General features: G+C 41.3%; 1 protein-coding gene across 1 annotated transcript in view; it reads right to left on the reverse strand.

The window, feature by feature from the left end:
- The window catches only part of DCDC2 (doublecortin domain containing 2), a 141919-nt gene that overhangs the window by 112458 nt on the left and 5383 nt on the right, over positions 1–24078 (reverse strand). The gene's annotated exons all lie outside the window — the stretch shown is intronic.

The following is a 24078-nucleotide window of genomic DNA, read 5'->3' on the forward strand; positions in this document are numbered from 1 at the left end:
CTGAATATGCGATGCTTATGAATTCAGCTCATTGAGTCCATCACTTGAGTATCTGAATGATCTTTGGGCAGAGGGGTAATTTGTATAGCTAGAATAACCCAAGAATTGAGGATCACTGCTTTGCGGACTTATTATAGCCAAAAGCACATTTTTGTCAAGTTCAAGGCCCATGGCTTACCATACCCAAAAGGTCATTGCTCAAACTATTGGCCAATGCAGCTAGGAAATTTTATGCCTCTATGTACTTTCCCTGGTGGCTCAGATGGTAAAGCGTCTGCCTACAGTGCGGGAGACCCGGGTTCGACCCCTGGGTCAGGAAGTTCCTCTGGAGAAGGAAATGGCAACCCACTCCAGTACTCTTGCCTGGAAAATCCCATGGACGAAGGAGTGTGGTAGGCTACAGTCCATGGGGTCGAAGAGTCGGACACGACTGAGTGACTTCACATACATACATACATGTACTTGTTCATGGCCCCCATAATTCACCCTCAAGATGTCTATTGAATTTACTGATTTTTCAAGATCTAGCTCCACACTGAAGTGTCCTTTCTCTGACCCCCTTGCAAAACAATATTAATTGCATTCCTTTGCGTTCCATTGTGTTCATCCACAGTGAGCTTACACACCGTGTGCATTTATCACATTTTACTACTGTTATCTGCACGCATATCATTCCTGCAAAACAGCAAGCTCTTCCCTGGAAAAAGTAGGTAACATAGTTCTCATTCTTCACCCCAATTGTTCAGCTTAGCATCTGACACATGGTAGATATTTACTTAATATTTCTTAATAACTACAACTTCAAGACAGAGATCATTTCTCCCTGTTATCCAATGAGGAGACAGTACATTAGGCCCGAGGATTAGGATTGAAACTTGGCCCTATTTAGTTCCAAAGTTCATGCTCTTTCCACTAAGCCCTGCCCTCTCGCAATGAAAAAAACAACATTAAACTGAAGCATTTAGATAAAAATGGATGGGCACTCATCTACTGATGCAAGCATACAAATTGTGGACAGACAATTCAGGCTCAACAGGTTTGGTTACCCAAATGCATGTAGATGCAGAGCTGAGCAGGGCATGAATGCATGCTCAGTAGCTCAACTGTGTCCAACTCTTTGTGACCCCATGGACTGTAGCCCACCAGGCTTCTCTGTCCATGGGATTCTTCCAGGCAAGAAGGCTGGAGTGGGTTGCCATTTCCTTCTCAAGGGGATCTTCCTGACCCAGGGATCAAATCTTCGTCTCCCGCATCTCCTGCACTCTCAGGTAGATTTTTACCACTGAGCCAGTAAGTAGGGAGTGAGGAGGAGACACAAGTGAAACAATAAATAATACAACTGAAGAAGAATGTTTACCCTCATTCCCTTGCCACGTAAAACAGACTTCTTGGAAAGCCTTTACCAAGTTTGTTTGTTTGTTTGTCTGTTTTCCTGAGTATCAGCTGTTATATTAACAAGAAAAACAAGTTCAGGGACATCTCTGATCAACTCAAGTTTGCTGGAAGATGAGCTTGAAAAAAACTACCGCTGCATTTTTACTTCATTTCAACTCATTTATACCCTGCAATCCCCAAACTACAAAGAAAAGGTAAAGAAGAACAGTGATAGCTTGGAACTAAAAATACAGCGGAGACAAATAAGCAACAATATTAGCCACCTAACGTTCCAAAAGGAATGGAAAATTGGTGAGGGATGCCTTCTATCACCCCCAAATTGAAACCAATCTACTTCCATGATTAATCTAGGTTTTATAAGAGGCCTCACTTACTTTGTGCCTTAATTACATTCAACACAAATAGCTTAAGAAATCCAAGAGATGACACAAAATCCTTTCCACATGGAACACTGTCTTCCCTGTATTAGCTTCTATTCCACCTGGGGTTGTATTTATAGTGCCAAAATGAAGACATGAATGAATAAAATGGGTAGGGGGTATTCAAGTTACCATACGGTGTTCCTTTCCATTATGCTGTAGTGCTTAGATAGTATGGAATGCTGAAGAAAATAAAGTACATTTATTTAAGAAAGCAAAACTCTTACACTTGCTTGGATATGGAGGAAAACACCCAGCTATTTTAACCTGTAAATGAAAAAGAATGATACTTCATCCAGGAAGTCTTCAGCAAACACATTGCCAGGAACTGTGGAATTTTTTTTTTAAGTTCCACTAAACATGCTTCAGAATTACTATACCCCAATTAGCGATAACCATAAGCTAGAAGTCAGTTTTGTTTGCCAAGGATGTCGAGTCCATTCCTGGCTGATCCCTCCCGGTATTACTTTCATTATGAGCACTCAGAAGAATAACTCTGTTTGGATGGCTTGTTGTTGCAATTAGGTTTCCAGGTTACCAACGACCAAACAACCCTGGACTCAATGTAACTTCTAGATATACTGTTCCAAAGATTCTAAAATCTGCCATATGCATCTAGTGATAAATCCTCATCTTCACACCCATGGGGAGTAGAATAATAAGTCAAAGGAAAGAGTCACTCTGTATAAACAGTATTGGTTGGGCAATCTTGCAGTAAAATCATTCTGTCTAGCTTCAAAGGAGGAGGAATTTGGCCTCCCAAACTATCTGAAAAATTGACCTTTAAAAGTGGACCACCTCGAAGAACACTTAAGGGATTTGAATCTTGTAAATTTGCTTTGTGATTGTGTAAGACAGGCTATCTTCCTGATTCAACATTGGGCCACCTCTTTAGAGACTGATGGGGGCAGGTAGGATCCCACAACTCAAGAGGGACAGAGAGCATCTGGAGAGGAAAGAACCACAGCCACAGAGGTGGAGGGAAATAGGATCCAAGGGAATGATGCTTTAAAGGGTCACTACTCAGAGGTTAGGATGCAGGTTGGGCTTTGCAGGTGGCGCTAGAACCCACCTGCCAATGCGAGAGATGTAAGAGATGCAGGTTTGATCCCTGGTTTGGAAAGACTCCCTGGAGGAGGGCACGGCAACCCACTCCAGTATTCTTGCCTGGAAAATTCCATGGACAGAGGAGCCTGGCGGGCTACAGTCCATGGGGTTGCAAAGAGTCAGACGCTGAAGTCACTGAAGTGACTACGCATGCATACACAGGCTGTAGGTTAATCATATTTTTCAACTTTCCCAAGCACAGGGGGAAGATTGTGTTCCCAAAAGGCTTAAATTGCAATTTTAGAAATCGGGCATTTTCATTATTAAAATGAACTGCAATGAAAAGCAGCTGGAGCATTTTCTCTACTCTAAAAACACAATATTAGGGGAGAGGGAAGGGAATACTAAAATAAAAAGAAGGTAAAAACTGGGTGCGCTTCCCTTGTTCTTTCTGGTATGACAACAACACACACATCAGCTTGTCCTCCTGGGCTCCCAGCTCTCCAGATGTCTCCCATCTTTCACTCAAAGAGCTACTGAAACTGCAGTCATTCTATCTAATTAGAGACGGACAGAGAGTTCTCCTTGGTGACTTAACTTCCTCCAGTTCTCCTATAACATGCCTTGAGCCATTGCTTATCAATCAGTTCAGTTCAGTCGCTCAGTTGTGTCTGACTCTTTGCGACCCCATGAATCACAACACGCCAGGCCTCCCTGTCCATCACCAACTCCCGGAGTTCACTCAGACTCGCGTCCATTGAATCAGTGATGCCATCCAGCCATCTCATCCTCTGTCGTCCCCTTCTCCTCCTGCCCCCAATCCCTCCCAGCATCAGAGTCTCTTCCAATGAGTCAACTCTTCTCATGAGGTGGCCAAAGTACTGGAGTTTCAGCTTCAGCATCATTCCTTCCAAAGAAATCCCAGGGCTGATCTCCTTCAGAATGGACTGGCTGGATCTCCTTGCAGTCCAAGGGACTTGCAAGAGTCTTCTCCAACACCACAGTTCAAAAGCATCAATTCTTTGGTGCTCAGCTTTCTTCACATTCCAACTTTCGCATCCATACATGACTACTGGAAAAACCATAGCCTTGACTAGACAGACCTTAGTTGGCAAAGTAATGTCTCTGCTTTTCAATATGTTATCTAGGTTGGTCATAACTTTTCTTCCAAGGAGTAAGCGTCTTTTAATTTCATGGCTGCAGTCACCATCTGCAGTGATTTTGGAGCCCAGAAAAATAAAGTCTGACACTGTTTCCACTGTTTCCCCATCTATTTCCCATGAAGTGATGGGACCATTGCTTTTACACAATGTTAATAAATCAATCAATGTCCTAGTTCAATGTTTCTTAAATTGTCTTCTACCCTTATCAGCCCTACCTGTCTCATATTACAAGCTCCTCAATGACTGCCACCCTCTCTTCTAGATAAGTAGTCTGGCAGGGCAGCATGATGACTCAGAAACATCAAAAGAAAGCAGCAGATTTTCGCGCGGGTGCAGTGCAAAGAGTTGATATGAACCGCTGTATTTTGTAATTCTATGGTAAAGTCTTGTTTTCAATTCATTTAAATAATGAAGAAATCACAAAGTTGACAAGTATTTGCTTCTGAAAAGTAAATGTATCTCAGATCAATTAAGAATAAAAAAAAACCTTTATGTGGTTTAAAGAACAAATGAAACTGACACACGCTTGTCTGCAATTGCACCATGTGAGGCCCTTTAACTCTGATTAACTTCTAAATCATATCCACATCTCTCCTCTTGGAAGGAAATAGGAATTACTTTTGACAAATTACAGAGTGAATTCTCTGTATGTCTTCCAGTTTCATAGGAAAAGATTTTGTATCATCTTCTATAGTATAGTGTATAGTGAAATTCACTCAGTCATGTCCGACTCTGTGACCCCATGGATTATACTGTCCACGGAGTTCTCCAGGCCAGAATACTAGAGCGGGTAGCCGTTCTCTTCTCCAGGGGATCTTCCCAACCCAAAGATCGACCCCAGTTCTCCTGCATTGCAGACGGATTCTTTGCCAGCTGAGCCACCAGGGAAGCCAAGAATACTGGAGTGGGTAGCCTAACCCTTCTCCAGGGGATCTTCGCTACCCAGAAATCAAACCGGGGTCTCCTGCATTGCAGGTGGATTCTTTACCAGCTACCTGACTCCACCATTTTTAGCAAAATAGTCTTCAACACTGAGCAACAGAAAATTATATTTCCTCTAATGAGAATGGATGATACATATACACATATATAAAATGGTAATGTTTAAAACCGATCCTTAATTTAATAACAGTCTCTAAAGTTATCTAAACATGGTGCAGACTCTGACATTCAGATGACAGTCAGTTCAGCATGGTATTACAAGGAGTTACCTAGTTACTCATCCAATCATTCATTCATTTCTTAAGCAGCTCTTTCATTCATTAAATGTTGCTAATTGCGATTTGTTTTTATCTTACCTATAGTTTTGACTCCCTGGTATTTCAAATCCATTTCCCATTTCCTATTCTACTTATTAATTCAAGTCAACCACAAATGCCACTTGCTAAAATGATATGGAGTATTTTTCACCAAAATTAACATGTTAATAAAAATATTATCAAAAAATAAAAGGTGATTGGAGTGGGGAGGCAAAGAGGTGGCCAATGACACACGCACTTGATCAAAAAAATCTGCATATTAATCAAGACATCACAGCATACATTTTTAATCTTTGAAAATAAGACATGAAGCACACTGGACAGAGATGAATTGAGAAGCTGGCAGCTGAAGGTTTTTTTTAAATCATGTTTAATAAGCAAAGTAAAGGCTAGAAGTTGAACACAGGAAGAGTTTAAAGAACAGTAAATAAAAAAGATAAAGAAATGAAAAAAAATTTTTTTAATTGAGAGAAGAAGGTGGGGATATCCAAAATGTAAAGTATAAACCATTTAAAAGAAGGGAAAATAATATTTGGAAAGAATATAAATATGACAATTTTTAAAAATTAAGCACAATAGTTATTAATTAGATTTAAAATTACTTTTGCTCTACTACTTACATCTAAATACATATATTTTGACATAATAAAAATACTTAATACATTTAGATATATCTAAATTCTTTCAACTACTTCCTCATAATTATATGAAGTCATATTTTTAGATTATCTGCATGTGAGTGTTCAAATTTATCAGATGAATAATATTAAATAAATCTACATATTAGTAATAAGTGTTTACTCAGTTCTACTGACAAATTAAATTTCAGAAAGTCAAATTAAATGGATGAATACCACAAATATCTCTGAGGAAAAAAAAACAGGTTGCAAAAGAGCAAATAGAGTATGATTTCATTTACATAAATTCCAAATTTAACTATATATTGTTTAGGATTATATACATATGTAGTAGAACTATTAAGAAAAACAAAAGGCAATGGGCGGATAAATATAAAATTCAAGATAGTGTTTACATTTTGGAAAGAAGCAAGAAATGGGACTAAGGAGAGAGAGACAAGGGGAGATTTAACTATATTCTGTTTTTTAAGCTGAATGTAGCACACAGATGTTCATTTTATTGTTCTACAAACTGTAGCTATGATTTCTCTTTTGTATGTTAAAGTAATTTATAGTTTTTTTTTAAAACAGTGAAGTTATGGAAGGCATCACCAATCCTGTAATGACAACATTACCAAGAGCTCAGATCCCTCCAGAACAAATATTTGACCACCCAACTGGTTAAGAATCCTAAGCAGATGAAGTGTTAGCTAAAGGTGAGAGGGATGAGGGACTTCCCAGGCAGTCCAGGGATTAAGATTTCCCCTTCCATTGCCAGGGGTGCAGGTTCAATCCCTGGTCAGGCAGCTAATGGTGGTAGGAAAGGAAATCATGAACATTATCTGTAGTCTCATGATTCTCTGAAGAAATACCTTCATTTCTTTTCTTGTGATGTCATATATATCTTGGATATTGTCTATCACTGCATCTTCCCCACCCCCTTTATCTCATTGACTTATATGAGGAATAATAATTATCTTTATATCAAAATATTGAGTTGAGAAAGTAGTAGAACTAGGAAAAGAAAGAACATCATCCAAATATCCTGACTAGGAACAAGATACAATAGATAAAAAGACTATGGGTAACCTCCTTCTGAAGAAGAGGATGTGTATGTTTTCAGAGGTTTAAGAAACATTAGCATTGATTTTGGCAGAAACAAAAGATATGCTGCCATTGGACCATTAAAAGATGTGTGACAATTATTTGTCAAATGTTGGCTTTCCGGCATCTGAATGCACTTTCTGTATGAATGAATACAGTTCCCACCACAGGAAGCTGGGAGAGAGGTAGACCCCACACCACCAGCCACACAAAGTGAAAAAAGCTGATGTTCACTTCATTAGCCCTATTGTAGCTAAGCCATCAGAACGTGACCTTTGCTTGGTCCTCTGCCAGCGAACATGATGAAAGTTTAAAAACTCATTCATGGGGACTTCCCTGGTGGTCCATTGGCTAAGACTCTGAGCTCCCAGTGCAGGGGGCCCAGGTTCGATCCCTGGTCAGGGAGCTAGATCCCACATGCTACAACTAAGACCCAGAGCAGCCAAATAAATAAATAAAATTAAAAACAAAACAAAACAAAACTCATTCATGGTTCTTGACTCATTATCTCTTTCTCCAATCTCTTCCACTCTGTAGTAAATTTCCATGTAAAGATATTTTTGGTTTCCTGTGGGAATCCTTTTAGAAGTAGACATGCCAAAGCCATTTCAAGTACTGTATTGGAAACATTCAACATAAATATCTGTACTATAGGGAATATTAACAAAGGCAAAAAAAAAAAAACAAGTCAATTAAGAATACAGCTAAAATAACTAGGCAATTTTGTGGTTAATGATAACTTGTTAAATAAGGATATTAAGGAAATTAAAAGAAAATTGTGCCTCTCTTCTGGACTTACTTCCTTCAGTCTTCTTTGTATATCTTTTTCTTTCTATCATTATTAAATCAAAGTACAGTAAATAAACAAAACCCTTGCCCTCCAAATTCCCTTTCAAGAGCAAAAAGACACTGTATGGTCATCATCAATTAAATTCTGTTAACTCAGTAGGATATGCTTCCCCTTGCACTAACACAATATATTTACTCACAGTCCCTCTTGACTGTGAGCTCTATAAGACCATGTCTCAGTCATCAATTTCTTCCTCCATAAAATGGAAATAATAACAGTCTCTACTTCATATGGTTGCTGTGAAGATTAAACTAGATAATTTTTATATAGTATCTAGAACTCTACTAGGGTTTCCAGGTGACTCAGTGGTAAAGAACTCACCTGCCAATTCAGGAGACAGGTTTGGTCTCTGGGTTGGGAAGATCCCCTATAGAAGGAAAAGGCAACCCACTCCAGTATCCTTGCCTGGGAAATCCCATGGACAGTGGAGCCTGGTAGGCCAAGGTCCATGGGGTCCCAAAAGAGTTGGACATGACTTTGCAACTAAATAGCAAGAAGAACACTACCCAAGCACACAGTAAAGAAAAATACACACATGTTCACACTCACAATAAGTTCTGGTTTGGTGCATCTTCCAACATTTTTTTAATGTTGGCTCAAAGTTCAAACAGTTAATAATTCAAATATGTCTGATTGTCAGTGTTACCAAAAAACAAACCATTCTGCCATCTCAGTGAAGGGCAATGACTATCTATGCAGTTGCCTGAGCCAGAAACCCAAGAAGCATCCAACTCATCTCTCTTCACCCCACATCCAACCAGTCACAGTCCTGACTCTCGACTCTGATCCTTCTACCATCTCCACAGCCTCGCCCATCATGAGCACCACATTTATCTCCATTAAGTCTCCTGACCTCCAACCTTGCTGGGGCAGCAAAAGTGATCATATCAATTCCCTGCTGATACCCTATCAACAACTTCCAAATTGGTTTTAGGAGAAAGTCAAAACTCCTTTTAAAAACCTTTATGACTTGGTCTCTCTCTACTTGCTAAGTCTCTTTGGCTCATACATTTTTCCAACCCTTCCATCCCATGCTTCAGCCAAGCAGAATGTGTAAGTTTTCCAAATGTGCCATAATCTCTCATCTGCAGACATTCACATATGCTGTTCCCACTGCTGGGAATACTGTTCCTCCCTCTGTTTGCCTAGCTGACATCTACTCATCTCTTTTAGGTCTCAAATGTCATTTCTTCCTGGAAGCTCTGAGGATTCCCAATGGTAGCTGCCGCTCCAGCACCCTGTCCCTTCCACGCTCTCCCATCCAGCAGATGCCATTACAAGTGCTTGCTTGCCAATCTGTCTTCTCCACTACACAAGCGTCGTGAAGCCTGAGGCCTTGTCTGACTTCTTTGCTGTTGTAAGTCCAATTAGCATGATGCCTGGCACATAGATCAATGGTCAGAACTTTTCTGATGAAAAAATCTGTGATATTAATTTTTTTTACTATCAAAAAGTGAGAGCTGGGACTTCCTGGTGGCCCATTGTTAAGACTCTGTGCTTCCAATCCCAGGGGGCAGGGGTTGAAGCCCTGGTCGGGGAACTGATACCCCACATGCCATTTGGTGAGGTCAAAAATAAATAAATAAAAGCCAATTCCAAGTTAAAAAAAAAAAAAAGTGAGAGCCATAACTTTGTGACATTGAGCTCCAAACCCTCCCGCATGCAAGGAGGACTAAAATAACAGCAGAGACATAGAGCAACTCATTGCCAGACTCCCCTTCTCCAGACTCCGCAAACAAAGCCTTCTTCTTTTAACACGATCCTTTAGGATCGTTTAGATGGAGTAGAAAGACTGCCATTATGATTTTATAATTCTGTCTATATACTCGGAGTAATCCCATAGGGCCTGGAACACAAGCTAAACTGACGTTGGTACAGATAACAATTTAGACATATAACAAGACTGTCTTTCTAGGATAAATTCATTTATAATAAGCACTGGACATATTCTCTTAACATCAAATTTGATGCACACACTCCGCTAACTTGATACCATAAACTAGAGAAAAAGAAATTCCTAATCAGGGAACTATAATATGAATATGGTTCTATACAAGCAAGTGAATTAGGAAAGTGGAGGAGAGGAGGAAAGTTTAGGAATAAATAAGAATCGATAAGTAAAAATGCTGAAAAACCCCAGTGGCAAATCACATTGCCTGTACTTCATTATACACATATCTATGTATGCATGTTTAGATAATAGGCAAGAAGAGAAGACAATGTTAATATTATTGATAAAATAATTGAAATAGGATTAACACAAGGGAATAGATTAAAAGAAGTGCCAGCTAGAGGAAAGTTAATTCAATCCAATTTCCATATACTATTTGACTAATTTAAATATTAACCAATTGACAGTTCATGAGAAATCAGCTACATTTGCAAAAGCCATACAAAAGAAACTCTCTATGCTATGGTAAATATATATATATCTATAATTTTAAATTTGATACTGAAAATCATTTTTTAAAAAATCATTTGTGGGAGATCCCATGCAAGCTAACACAAAACTCAGTACTGGAAATTGAGTTCTCTGTTCAGTTCTAGAAAAACAAGCTGTGACTATGGCATTTTATCAATCAGCATATAATTTACAAAACACAACCTGGGTAACATTCGATAACTCCTTTTATAAATATTGCTAAAAGTTGGCTGCCTGGTTACATTACATTTTACAATTTGAAATAGCAAAGATAGGCATGGAGATTCATAAATCTTTGAAACTCAAAAATACTGCCAGAAAGGGAGGAAAAAAACACAAAGCATCAAGGACTGACTGCCATTAGAAATTTCCTAGAGAGAAAGGTCCCACGTTAAACATTAGACATTGCAAATATACTGCGTCCATTTAGTTTTCACTCTCCCAAAGGCCCTCACCATCTAGTTTTGGCCCGAGCTAACAGGTGGACTGCAATCAACCTTCTTTCAACAAAGCAAACATCCAAACTATGTAATCATGCGATGACATCTGAGCTGGATCTGGCTGGCTGCTTTGGAGTCTTTCACAATAATAAATGGGAATTTTCATTGTTGACCAAGCTAGATATGCCTTTATTCTTCATGCTGTAATCAACCAAATGCAAACAAATCACCCTAACCTTAAAAAAACTGCCTTATGTCCTCCATCCATCCATTTTCAAGTACAGTGAAATATGCTTTATTTTGTACATAAAGATAAGACTATTAGCATATTACCTGCGGGACACAGACCTTTCTAGTTGATCTCCAATATGGTGACAGATGTAAGCTGAATCTCATATATATTCTGACCTATGCTTTAACCAACACCAGACTTGAGGTGACAGCTGGATACTGGGGGGACAATCTCGGGCCGAGGACCTAATGGAATTGAGAGGGGACCATGGGGTCTGAGTCCGAGTCCCTGGCTTCATCAGCACGGTGTGCTCACCATGCTGCTCCACCAGGAATAGTCCAAGGATTTATCGCTGCTCTGTGCTACTCTGGGTCTTTGAAACAAAGTTTCCACAAGTTAGGTGTTTAAGATTAAACCTGAGACTTCCCTGGTGACACAGTGGATAAGAACCCGCCTGTCAATGCAGCGGACACGGGCTTGACCCCCTGATCCAGGAAGATTCCACAAGCCTCAGAGCAACTAAGTCCACACATCACAACTACTGAGCCGGTGCTCTGGAGCCCGGGAGCTGCAACTACCGAGCTCGCATGCTGCAACTACTGAAGTTCGTGGGCCTAGAGCCTGTGCTCAACAGCAAAAGAAGCCACTGCAATGAAAAGCCTGTGCACCGCCAAGGAGAGGGTAGCCTCCACCCTGCTAAACTAGAGAAAGCTTGCCCAGCAACGAAACCTAGCACAGCCGAAAATAAATTAACTTCAAAAAAAGAAGATTAAACACAAACACATGCAAATCTGTTCTAAATTAAAGAGAAATATAATTTAAACTGACAAGTTTCTACATCCTAATCAAAAATGGAGACATCACCACAGGGTGACCTCATATGCTTAATTTCTTATTACCGATTCCTCTGAGTTGCACTTTAACACATCATTCTCTTGGGTTTTCTTTTCTGGATGTACCATGTGTGGAAGAAAACAGAAACATCTCTTTGGATGCTTGTTATATCTATCAGGATGCTAGGCTAACTCTAGTTATAAATACAAAAACCACACTCCAAAAACAGGAATCTTCTCCAAACCCTCTACTCTCATGGTGTGGCTTTAGATTTTCTTGCTTTTTAAAAATTCTGACTGAAAGTGCCAGCAAATCACAGCATCACCTGCTTATTGACCCTGAAGAACTCTCTGAAACTTGAGAGATCATGACAGAAAGTGACAATTCAAACTGCCTCCATGAGGGAGTGTGACAACCTGGGCTTCCCAGGAAGACTCTGACAGCCACCTGCCCCACCAAACCTTAGGTGAGAGGGCAACCTCAGTTCAACCCTGTCATCTTGGTATACAACCGAAATGTGCCAGCCAAAGGAATGAATGGGTTTATATTTTAAAATAGATGAAAAAGAGATAAGACACCTTCTTTCAATAAATGCCTAGGAATCTTTGCCAATTCTTTAAAATCTTTCTTTCAATCTGACTGAAATCCTTCAAACTTCACACCACAGCTTAATTTTGTTTCCCTTTTTTTTGGTACCCAGCTGTGATGGAAAAGATCTAGTCACCACATTCTTTATAAGCATTGAAGCTAATTATTAATCAGGTCTAAATAAATAGCTGTCTTTCTTCAGACTAACAACCACTAGTATTACTTTTCCACCCTTTTATACTTTTTCAAAACTCTTTTCAGTCTCTTCCAATGACAATTACTTTGTTGTCGTTTCTGTTTAGTACATACTCAATGTCTTAATGGGGCTAGAATCCATCCCACTGCCTAGCATTCAGTAGGCTCTTGCTAAACATTCTCAATGTGAAAGCATACTTGAGCAGCATTCAATAAATGGTTGAGCACAATTTGTCTTCTTTGGCCATACTTGCTATCTGGTTACATTTTCTTATTATTCTTACCACATGGAAAAATCATACTTCCATCATGAATTGTCCCTTTGACTCATGAGAAAATGCAATAAGCTCATTACAATTACCCTAAAATGTGAACCTAAGTATTGATTTTCTAGTAGGTGCATAGTATCCATCAATGAAAAGTTTGGTATACCTTGGCAGAACTTCAAATTATAATACATATCCCTAAAAATTCAACATCTGTGTTTCTAAATCTCATGCATCATAAGAACAAGATGTTCTTCTCTGTTCCACAGGGGATGCTGTTGGTGTTGCCAAAAGGACTTTATCTTGGGGACAAATAAAATGTCTTATTGAGAGTATTTCAATACTTCGATTAAGTAATTTTTTAAAATATTCACAATTAGCTAGCAATTTAACTATTTTATTAGATACTTTTCATACTTTTTCCTAAAAGGCTGATAATCATTTTATAAATGTTTTCTTGTTAAATGTCTGTCTTTGCTTAGAACAGCTTATTACTATAAATAAAAAATATAAACATGCTCTAATTTGTATGTCTTCCAATTTCATAGACATTCTAAATCATACCTAAATGCCAAGCAGAGAATGCAAGATATATGGAGCAATCCCCCAGCACATGTTTAATGGAAAAATTAAGACCCCAGCTTCTAACTTTTATTCAGAACTGATATGGGTTCAGTTCAGTTCAGTTCATTTCAGTCACTCAGTCGTGTCTGACTCTGCGACTCCATGAATTGCAGCACGCCAGGCCTCCCTGTCCATCACCAACTCCTGGAGTTCACTCAGATTCACACCCATCGAGTCAGTGATGCCATCCAGCCATCTTATCCTCTGTCGTCCCCTTCTCCTCCTGCCCCCAATCCCTCCCAGCATCACAGTCTTTTCCAATGAGTCAACTCTTCACATGAGGTGGCCAAAGTACTGGAGTTTCAGCTTTAGCATCATTCCTTCCAAAGAAATCCCAGGGCTGATCCCCTTCAGAATGGACTGGTTGGATCTCCTTGCAGTCCAAGGGACTCTCAAGAGTCTTCCCCAACACCACAGTTCAAAAGCATCAATTCTTCGGTGCTCAGCTTTCTTCACAGTCCAACTCTCACATCCATACATGACCACTGGAAAAACCATAGCCTTGACTAGACGGACCTTAGTCAGCAAAGTAATGTCTCTGCTTTTGAATATGATATGGGTTACTAACGGATATTTTTCATTAGATCAATATTTTCTAGGTTGACACAAACATTCTTCTGTTTCTTCCTCTTATTCCCCACGGCCCCTCCCCACACACACAGTTCAATACCAAGAAAAGAGATAAGACAGGAAAGTGTGAAAGAAAAATGAAATATGTCAGTTGTTCTTTAACAGAAAATTCTGTCTTCCTAGAGCCTTGGCAAGGTCATAGTCACCTTGGAATCGCCATGACCACTGATGTAAACTGGCTGTCCTTAAAAGAATCCTTCTTACTCTGCAGTTACATTAGAGAGATGCGGGAAGATGTAAAATAAAAGACCGGAGAAGGGCTTCAATTATTGTTGGAAGAACTCACAAAAGTGAGTTTCATTTTCTTTGATGTTTTGATAAATTAGTAAACTTGACTAACATAATCTGGAAATCTTTCCCCAAGTTAAAGAAAGAAACATTTAGGAGTTTAACTATTTCATAGTCCCCTCTTTGAACCTAGAATTCCAAGGCTAAAGATTAGTGAGTTAAACCACAGAGTCCCAAGCTTTCCCACAGTAAAGTTAATAATTACACCTGATTTGATGTCTAGAAACCCATTCCCAACCCAAAGCCTTTAAGTAGCAAAAAATAGTATGTTTTATGGAGATGATGCCTAATGATTAAACTGAAATGTGAAGTTTTAATAATGATATTTAAAATCTTAAAGACATTCACTGGTGTGACTGACCCGAAGTACAACACATGCTCCCACAGTTTTCAGACCAGGTCAAGTTTTGAGGTTTCAAAACCTCACTTCCTTTGTTTCCTCCTCTCCAAGGTTCTTCTGCAGCACTTCCCCCGACAAAGAAGAAACAAAGTTTATCCAAATTCTCCAGTGATGAAAATCTAAAATGAGAAAAGGGTATTCAAGAGGATCTAGTAGGATGCTTATTCGAAGAGGAAGCTTCCACTCCTTGAGAAGACATTCATTAGTGTCTTTAGATCTTAATCTGAAGATTTCTGCTTAAGATAGCAGTTCTCCCAACTGCAGAGAGCATACTTCATCATGGATGGGTTACTTTGAAGACGGTGAGACCTGACCAGCTCTCTCTGTTTAGCTGTTACTGCACCTATGACTGGCTCTCCACTAGCAGGTGAAGAAGAGCAGGCAAATGAAGAAGAAAACCAAACAGAGCCCTGATTTTTCTTCAAAAACTGTTTAGCCCTTAAAATGTAGGGTTATGAGCTAAAGAAATCCACGAGATCTACAGCAAAGATCAATGCTGGTAGAGTTAAAAGTAAGGCATGACAAGCAAGGGCGGCTAAAGAGCAGTCAACTCCATGAGGACAGGGGCCCCATTATTTGGTTCTCGGGTGACAAGCATACAGTCCCTGGGACATAGCAGAAGGTGAAGGTGAAGTCGCTCAGTCATGTCCGACTCTTTGAGACCCCGTGGACGGTAACCTACTAGGCTTCTCCGTCCATGGGATTCTCCAGGCAAGAATACTGGAGTGGATTGCCATTTCCTTCTCCAGGAGATCTTTCCAACCCAGGGATCAAACCCAGGTCTCCCGCATTGGAGGCAGACGCTTTAACCTTTCACCAGGGAGGACATAGCAGGCACACAATAAATCCTTGTTAAGTAAATAGCATTCATTCAATACAGTTTCAAAGTATACTCCTGATGCTGCTAAGTCGCTTCAGTCATGTCTGACTCTGTGCGACCCCATAGACGGCAGCCAGCCAGGCTCCCCCGTCCCTGGGATTCTCCAAGCAAGAACACTGGAGTGGGTTCCCATTTCCTTCTCCAGTGCATGAAAGAGAAAAGTGAAAGTGAAGTCGCTCAGTCGTGTCCGACTCTTCGTGACCCCACAGACTGCAGCCTACCAGGCTCCTCCGTCCATGGGAGTTACCAGGCAAGAGTACTGGAGTGGGGTGCCATCGCCTTATCCGCAAAGTATACTAGAGACAATAAATGTACACCAGAGACATTAAAGGAGAAGGGAATGGCAACCCACTCCAGTATTTTCGCCTGGATTCCATGGATAGAGGAGCCTGGCAGGCTACAATCGTGACTGAGCAGATTCTAAGAGACGATAAATACACAAAGTTTTAATTACAACTAATTTTATCCCTGAAATGTAGATAGTGGCCATGAAGACTTATACGTGATTTGAGACATCCCACTCATACATGAAACACAGAATCACCAGGCACACAAGGAAAACACACATCTCCCTTAACTATGATAAGGAATGCTCAAAGCTATAGAGAATTAAAACTACTACCAGCCTATTAGAGAATCCTGGTCGCTAAGAGAGCAAAGAATCTGACTACAATGTGGGAGACCTGAGTTTGATCCCTGTGTCAGGAAGATCTCTTGGAGAAGAAAATGGCAACCCACTCCAGTATTCTTGCCTGGAGAATTCCATGGACATAGGAACCTGGTGGGCTATAGTCCATGGGGTCTCAAACAGTCGGACACGACAGAGCGACTCACACACACACCAGCCTCTTAATGCTAAGTATTATACAGAATGAGCAGACCTCCCAGAGACGACAATCTAACCAGCAGCTCTGACGCATGTGTTAAAGCCTCATCAGGTGAAGACTATCAGAATCAGGAACAAATCTGTAGTCAGACAGAATCAGATTTGTTGACTTGGTGCAGTGGGGGGATGGCACTTGAAGAAGTCACAAAATGATGCTGAGAAAGAGGAGAAGGGAATCATCTTTCCTAAGGTTTGGGTTCTCACTGGAGAATTTGAAGGTGAGTCTAGAGGAAGCAGATTCACTTCTGGACTGAGGGCAGTTTGGAGGTGAAGTTACAAGTGGGGATTAACTAGGGGCTGTTATGAGGTGAGGGCGGTTTAGCAATTAAAGATGCCGGGTAGGGAATTCCCTGGCAATCCAGCCGTTAGGACTTGGTGCTTTCACCACTGTGGCCCGGGGTTCAACGCCTGGTCAGGGAACTAAGATCTTGCAAGCTGTGTGACCTGGCCAAAAAATAAAGATGTTCAGTAAAATACAGGAGCAGTACAGCAAGTCTAGACTGTCATCTGCAAGAATGCAGTAATCACAGGAAGGGAGGCCCTTAGGGCATCTTACAGCGACAGCATGACTGGGAGAAGCAGTGTTCTCTGTTAACTGTGGGCTTCCCTGGTAGCTCAGCTGGTAAAGAATCTGCCTGCAAGATCCTCTGGTGAAGGGATAGGCTTCCCATTCCAGTACTCTTGGGCTTCCTTAGTGGCTTAGATGGTAAAGAATCCACCTGCAATGCAGGAGACCTGGGTTTGATCCCCGGGTTGGGAAGATCCCCTGGAGGAGTGCATGGCAACCCACTCCAGTATTCTTGCCTGGAGAATCCCATAGACAGAGGGGTCTGGAGGGTGATAGTGCAGGCAGCTGACCTGCTGTGTGTCTGTCCTCCGAGCCTGACTCATGGCAAGGCTGCCTTTCTTGCTTTTCTATCCAGTTGATTTTCACTATTTTTATTAGAGACAGGCTTTGATCCCTATACAGACATAAATATTAAATTATCCTCCTTAATCAAGGAGGAGAAAGGGACATTCTCAAAACTTTAAGCTAAGAAAAGTGGGCCAAAAATGAAAGATATTTGAAACCGTTTCAAAACTGGCTTAAACTTAATCCATAAACTTATGGATAAGGGATTATGTAAACCCATCCACCCTTTTTCAGTCCTCTAAACATTCTTCCAGCCCAGCACATGTGCCCTCAATAATAATAGTTGATTTACTTCCCTGTCTCATCCTCTAGACTCCAAACTCCTAAAAGTACTCATTTTACACCTGGTGAGTCACAGCTCCTAGCACACCCTAAGTGCTCTGCACGCTGTCTGCTTGTCTCCACTGTAGAGAATGTGCTTCAGGGCCTCTTACACAGTGAAACAGATTTTGGACCCTAAATAACTATTGAAGAATATCATAATCTAAAGGACTCGCTACATGGAGGCAGCATGGAGGAGCCGGCCGGCAGCATCTACAACTCCAAGTCAAAGAATGATGCTTTCCTTTGATGAGTTCACAGATGACTTTGTTGCCACCTGATAGTTGAAAGCATTGGAAATAAATAGCTCAACACAAACAGGGTTGGACCCCTGAATCGCTTAGTACGCAGTACTGGAAATGTTCATATATCTGTCTTTTCAGCAAAACTGTAAATTCCTTGGAGGTAAGAGGTTAGGCTTCAGCAATAGGTGAACTGTGGACTTCCAGATGTTCAAGCTGGTTTTAGAAAAGGCAGAGGAACCAGAGATCAAATTGCCAACATCCGCTGGATCATCGAAAAAGCAAGAGAGTCCCAGAAAAACACCTATTTCTGCTTTATTGACTATGCCAAAGCCTTTGACTGTGTGGATCACAATAAACTGTGGAAAATTCTTCAAGAGTTGGGAATACCAGACCACCTGACCTGCCTCTTGAGAAACCTATATGCAGGTCAGGAAGCAACAGTCAGAACTGGACATGGAACAACAGACTGGTTCCAAATAGGAAAAGGAGTACATCAAGGCTGCACATTGTCACCCTACTTATTTAACTTATATGCAGAGCACATCGTGAGAAACGCTGGGCTGGAAGAAGCACAAGCTGGAATCAAGATTGCCGGGAGAAATATCAATAACCTCAGAGATGCAGATGATACCACCCTTATGGCAGAAAGTGAAGAACTAAAGAGCCTCTTGATGAAAGTGAAAGAGGAGAATGAAAAAGTTGGCTTAAAGCTCAACATTCAGAAAACTAAGATCATGGTATCCGGTCCCATCACTTCATGGGAAATAGATGGGGAAACAGTGGAAACAGTGGCTGACTTTATTTTTGGGGGGCTCCAAAATCACTATAGATGGCTATTGCAGCCATGAAATTAAAAGATGCTTACTCCTTGGAAGTAAAGTTATGATAAACCTAGATAGCATATTAAAAAGCAGAGACATTACTTTGCCAACAAAGGTCCATCTAGTCAAGGCTATGGTTTTTCCAGTATTCATGTATGGATGTGAGAGTTGGACTATAAAGAAACCTGAGCACTGAAGAATTGATGCTTTTGAACTGTGGTGTTGAAGAAGACTCTTGAGAGTCCTTTGGACTGCAAGGAGATCCAACCAGTCCATCCTAAAGGAGATCAGTCCTGAATATTCATTGGAAGGACTGATGTTAAAGCTGAAACTCCAGTACTTTGGCCACCTGATGCAAAGAGCTGACTCATTTGAAAAGACCCTGATGCTGGGAAAGATTGGGGGCAGGAGGAGAAGGGGACGACAGAAGATGAGATGGCTGGATGGCATCACCAACTCGATGGACATGGGTTGGGGTGAACTCCGGGAGTTGGTGGTGGACAGGGAGGCCTTGCATGCTGCAGTTCATGGGGTCGCAAAGAGTTGGACACGACTGAGCGACTGAACTGAACTGAACTGAACTGAAGAGGTTATGTGTGTCCTGTTAATCTTGCTTCCCTGCCCTCTGCCTACCATGCTGCACAGTATGGGAGTGTGATCACGTGAAAGCTAAGTGGATAAAGAAGAAAAACAAGAACCTCCTTCAGTTAAGGCAGAAAGCTAAAAGGACAATGCAGACTGGTAAGGAAGAGGAAAGGTGTCCACATGCAGACCAGAGGCTCCCAGTGCAGGAGGTTGCTTGCTTCTCTGACAGAGGCAAGGGGGAAGTTGGAACATGGAAGCATAGAATGAGATCTAAAACCAGGCAGAGAACGGAGGTGAAAAGGAAGTGAAGAGAGGACTGAGAGGACATAAATAAAGAGATGAACACCAAGGTCAGGAGATAAGAACAATCTTCATTAAAACCACTGATACAGGGAAAGTGGGAAGAAAGATGAAAATACAGCTCAACACAATGACAGGGGAATAGAGGCAGGAGTCCAAGGAGAGCCTAGAAGAGCTCTTGAGCTGGCTGTTAGTAAAAGCAAGAGCTGTGTGTAGAGAGGAAAGGAAAGGACTGCTGCTGCTGCTGCTAAGTCGCTTCAGTCGTGTCCAACTCTGACCAACCCCACAGATGGCAGCGCACAGGGTCCTCTGTCCCAGGGATTCTCCAGGCAAGAACATTGGAGTGGGTTGCCATGTCCTTCTTCAATGCAGGAAAGTGAAAAGTGAAAGTGAACCTGCTCAGTCGTGTCCGACTCTTAGTGACCCCATGGACTGCAGCCTACCAGGCTCCTCTGTTCATGGGATTTTTCAGGCAAGAGTACTGGAGTGGGGTGCCATCACCTTCTCCAAAGGAAAGGGCATTGGCTCAGAAGCCACAGCACTGCCCAACTTTGAAGCAGGTGCAAACCAGCAGCCACCTTTTTGTTTTTCCTTTGTCCCATCTCCTTTTCTTCTCCATCCATCCTCCTGCTGTCTCTCCTTTCCTCCTGCTACAAAAAGTGTTGGCCAAATAAGACCACATACTTCTTTCAGGTTAGTGGAATGGATGCATTAGAGTTCTGCCTTTTTCTGTCCCGATGACACGGGTACAGAGAAGGACTAGATGTCCTTCTAGTGTCTTTTCAACAATGAGCCTCATGGAACAGAAAAGTAACAGCAGAAATCACAACAGACCCTAGGACATCAAGGTGGCATGGCTCATTTCGTGACTTGCAGTCAGCAAGTGGATACCATCACATCTAAATTATTAATCATCTAATGAACAACCAAATCATATTATGGACTCTGGTATTCTGGGAGAAGGAGAGGAATGCTACTGACTCCGAGCACCCATTGGCTGGGTTTCCTTCCACATGTGAAAAACCAGCCACTGCAGCTGGGACCCAAGGCCACACATTCTACAAAACTGTGAAGGTCCTTCTACTATAACATGTTGTTGTTGTTTAGTCACTAAGTTGAGTCTGACTCTTTGGCAACCTCATAGACTGTAGCCCACCAGGCTCCTCCATCCATGGGATTCTCCAGGGAAGAATACTGGAGTGGGTTGCCATTTCCTCCTCCAAGGGATCTTCCTGACCCAGGGATCGAACCTGTGTCTCCTGTATCGGCAGCTGGATTCTTTACCACTGAACCACCTGGAAAGCCCAATTATAACATGCACTGAGAAGAATTAGAATTAATACGTTTTAAGCAGTTAGAAAAATGGAATCATCTACCTTAATGCGGTGACTTTTATCAAGCAGCCTCAACACTGAAAACTTAAACAATAGGAAATATGTCAGATTTGAGGGAAATGCCCCCAATTTTGATGAGTAAATAGTTTTACTCACTCTTCATATTAAAACATCTTTGAATAAATGTTTGTGCTACTACTGCACTGAAATTTCTTCCCTGAAACAACTCTAAACTCTCCAATTCCATGTATTCATGTTCCCACTTCAAAGTTGTCTCTGAGTCCCTCTCTGCGATTGAAGATGTATTAACTTTCTCCAAAGAATGGTGGTTATCAACAGGTTTTTACTAGGTGTGCTTTTTTTTTTTTTCTCCCAGTAGACACAAATGTTGAAAGGAAATCACCACCTTAGATAGAGAAAATAGAATCTATATTTGTGAAAGGCCAGATTCTGTCAAGTTCGTTCTCAGAATATGAACATAGATCATCCCTAACTCATAAACTTGTTGAACTCTGTAAGTTTGATGGTAAATCACCTGCAGAAAAAAAAGGGAGGTGTTTATGCCCAGCAAGAATTTCACAGACAAAAGTGAGGTTCTGAGTGCAGCCCATGAAAGCTTTTCTGACCTATGCTCCACCTAAAACAGCAGCAATAAGGCTATAGAACCAACAGTGACAGTGAATCTCTATCGGGAAATGCATTCAGCTTCCCCATTTTGGATGCCAAGAACCCAAAACTCTCCCTTTCTGACAATGAAAGCAGGAGTTCCTTTGCTCAAAGCAGGCTTTGAGTGTGGTCGTGGTGTGGACCTTGGGGAGGAGGGTCTCTGTGAAGACCAAGACTGGAAATGCATAGAACTTCCCTGGTGATCCAGTGCTTAAGACTCCAAGCTTCCACTGCAGGGGCATGGGTTTGATCCTTTGTGGGAAACTAAGATCTGGCTTGCCAAGCAAGGGTGAGGCAAAAAAAAAAAAGAGAGAGAGAGAGAGTAGAAATGCACAGTGAGGGAAGTGAAAACACTGTTCAGACTGGGAGAAAAGATTGTGCAGATAGCTCAGTCGTGTCCAACTCTTTGCGACCCCATGGAATTCTCCAGGCCAGAATGCTGGAATAGATAGCCTTTCCCATCTCCAGGGGATCTTCCCAATCCAGGGATAGAACCCAGGTCTCTCACATTGCAGGCAGATTCTTTACCAGCTGAGCCACAAGGGAAGCAAAGATTGGGGGACGGGGAGGACAAAAGAGAGAGAGAGGGGACTTGGGTAGGTAAAGGAAAGTGCTGAAGGTCACAAACAGTTTCTTACCTCTTCCTCCCATCTCCTTTGCATCCTCAAAATGTCTCTTTTTTGGCTCCCCTTTGCAAGACTGTGTGGGGAAGGATGGAGATGTGAAAGGCTCCAGCATATCCCATGAACTTAGAGGAAATAAGAAGGGGTGGGTATCACCAGTAAGAAGTAAAGTGGGAGAGATGTGGTGTTCCAGAACAGGGAGAGATGCTAACATCTAGTTGGAGATAAGAGGTGGGTTTGTCACATGTAACATGTGTATTCATAAATCAAAACCTTGTCTGTGTAGCCTGGGCACTGGCCCAAAGAGAAATCAATAATTACTGCTCAAAGTGGAAGAACAATTAGCAAATAATTAATTAACTATAGAGTCCTTGTGAATGCTTCTTCTGTTAAGGTTAATATTTTTTTAAAGTATATTCCCAAATTTTTTTGCACACCTCTTGCATTTTCCAGGCATAATGTCTTCATCAAAGGCACTAGAATCCAGAATAAATACACAATCCTACTTTTTTTAGGAATTCACACATTTTAAATTCTATTGCAGAAAGTTGGCTTTAGTCACCAACCTCAAGCAAGGTGACTTACTTCAACCAGTTGTGTGGCCTTCAAACAAAATTATATCCAGAACTAATTTCCTAATGTCTTTTTTTACTACTTGCTACAGATTCTAACCATTGGTCATTCTTTCCCTGTAACATAAATACCGCCTAAAATTTTTCTATTTTTGTCTATTTTAAGCTATAAATCTTATCACGTTCATGTTCAACTTTTCACACATTGTGTCAGCTTCTCACACATTGGGTCAACTTATTTCACACATTGAAAATCAAAAGTACAAACAATATTAATTATTTAAACAATGTCTGGGATTACCACCTCTTCTCGCAAATTATTTAAATAATGAATTTAACCTCACGTTATTAAAAATACTGCACAATTAAAATATTTTCCTATGTGTTTTTTTCTAGAGAGACCTATATGATCCTGTTGGGCATAAACACAGTATAAGAGGAAATGGAGAGAGCTGAGGATATTCCCTGGGGATATTTCACTGAGGATATTTCGCTGCACTAGGAAAGAAGAAGAACTCCTTTCACCGTTAGCCATTTCTTCACTGGTGGAACACACCCACCAGGAGCAATCGACAATGTAGGATTCAAAATGGGAGAGGGAAGTCCGGTCTGGTGAACAGAATCCCAGTCTGGGTTTAACTATCTTTTTTCCCTCTCACTGGGACAGTTAAGGCTGTTGCGTTAACTTTGTTTTTAATCTATTTTTTCATCCATGAGCTAAGAATCCGTCCAGTAGAATACCTACCAGGGATGATTCCACTAGGGGTCCCAGGTGCTACTTGGAACGTAGTGTTGCTGCTGCTGCTGCTAAATCGCTTCAGTCGTGTCCGACTCTGTGCGACCACACAGACGGCAGCCCACCAGGCTCCCCCGTCCCTGGGATTCTCCAGGCAAGAACACTGGAGTGGGTTGCTATTTCCTTCTCCAATGCATGAAAATGAAAAGTGAAAGTGAAGTCGCTCAGTTGTGTCCAACTCTTTGCGACCCTATGGACTGCAGCCTACCAGGCTCCTCTCTCCATGGGATTTTCCAGGCAAGAGTACTGCTGGGGGTTGCCATTGCCTTCTCCGGGAACATAGTGTTAGGAACACCTATTTCTCAAGGCTCATTGCCAGTCTTCATGCCAGTTTTTGGTGACCACTGCTCAGGTGAACTTAAA

This window comes from Oryx dammah, unplaced genomic scaffold (assembly GCF_014754425.2).
Source record: "Oryx dammah isolate SB20612 unplaced genomic scaffold, SCBI_Odam_1.1 HiC_scaffold_11, whole genome shotgun sequence".
NCBI classification, from domain to species: domain Eukaryota; kingdom Metazoa; phylum Chordata; class Mammalia; order Artiodactyla; family Bovidae; genus Oryx; species Oryx dammah.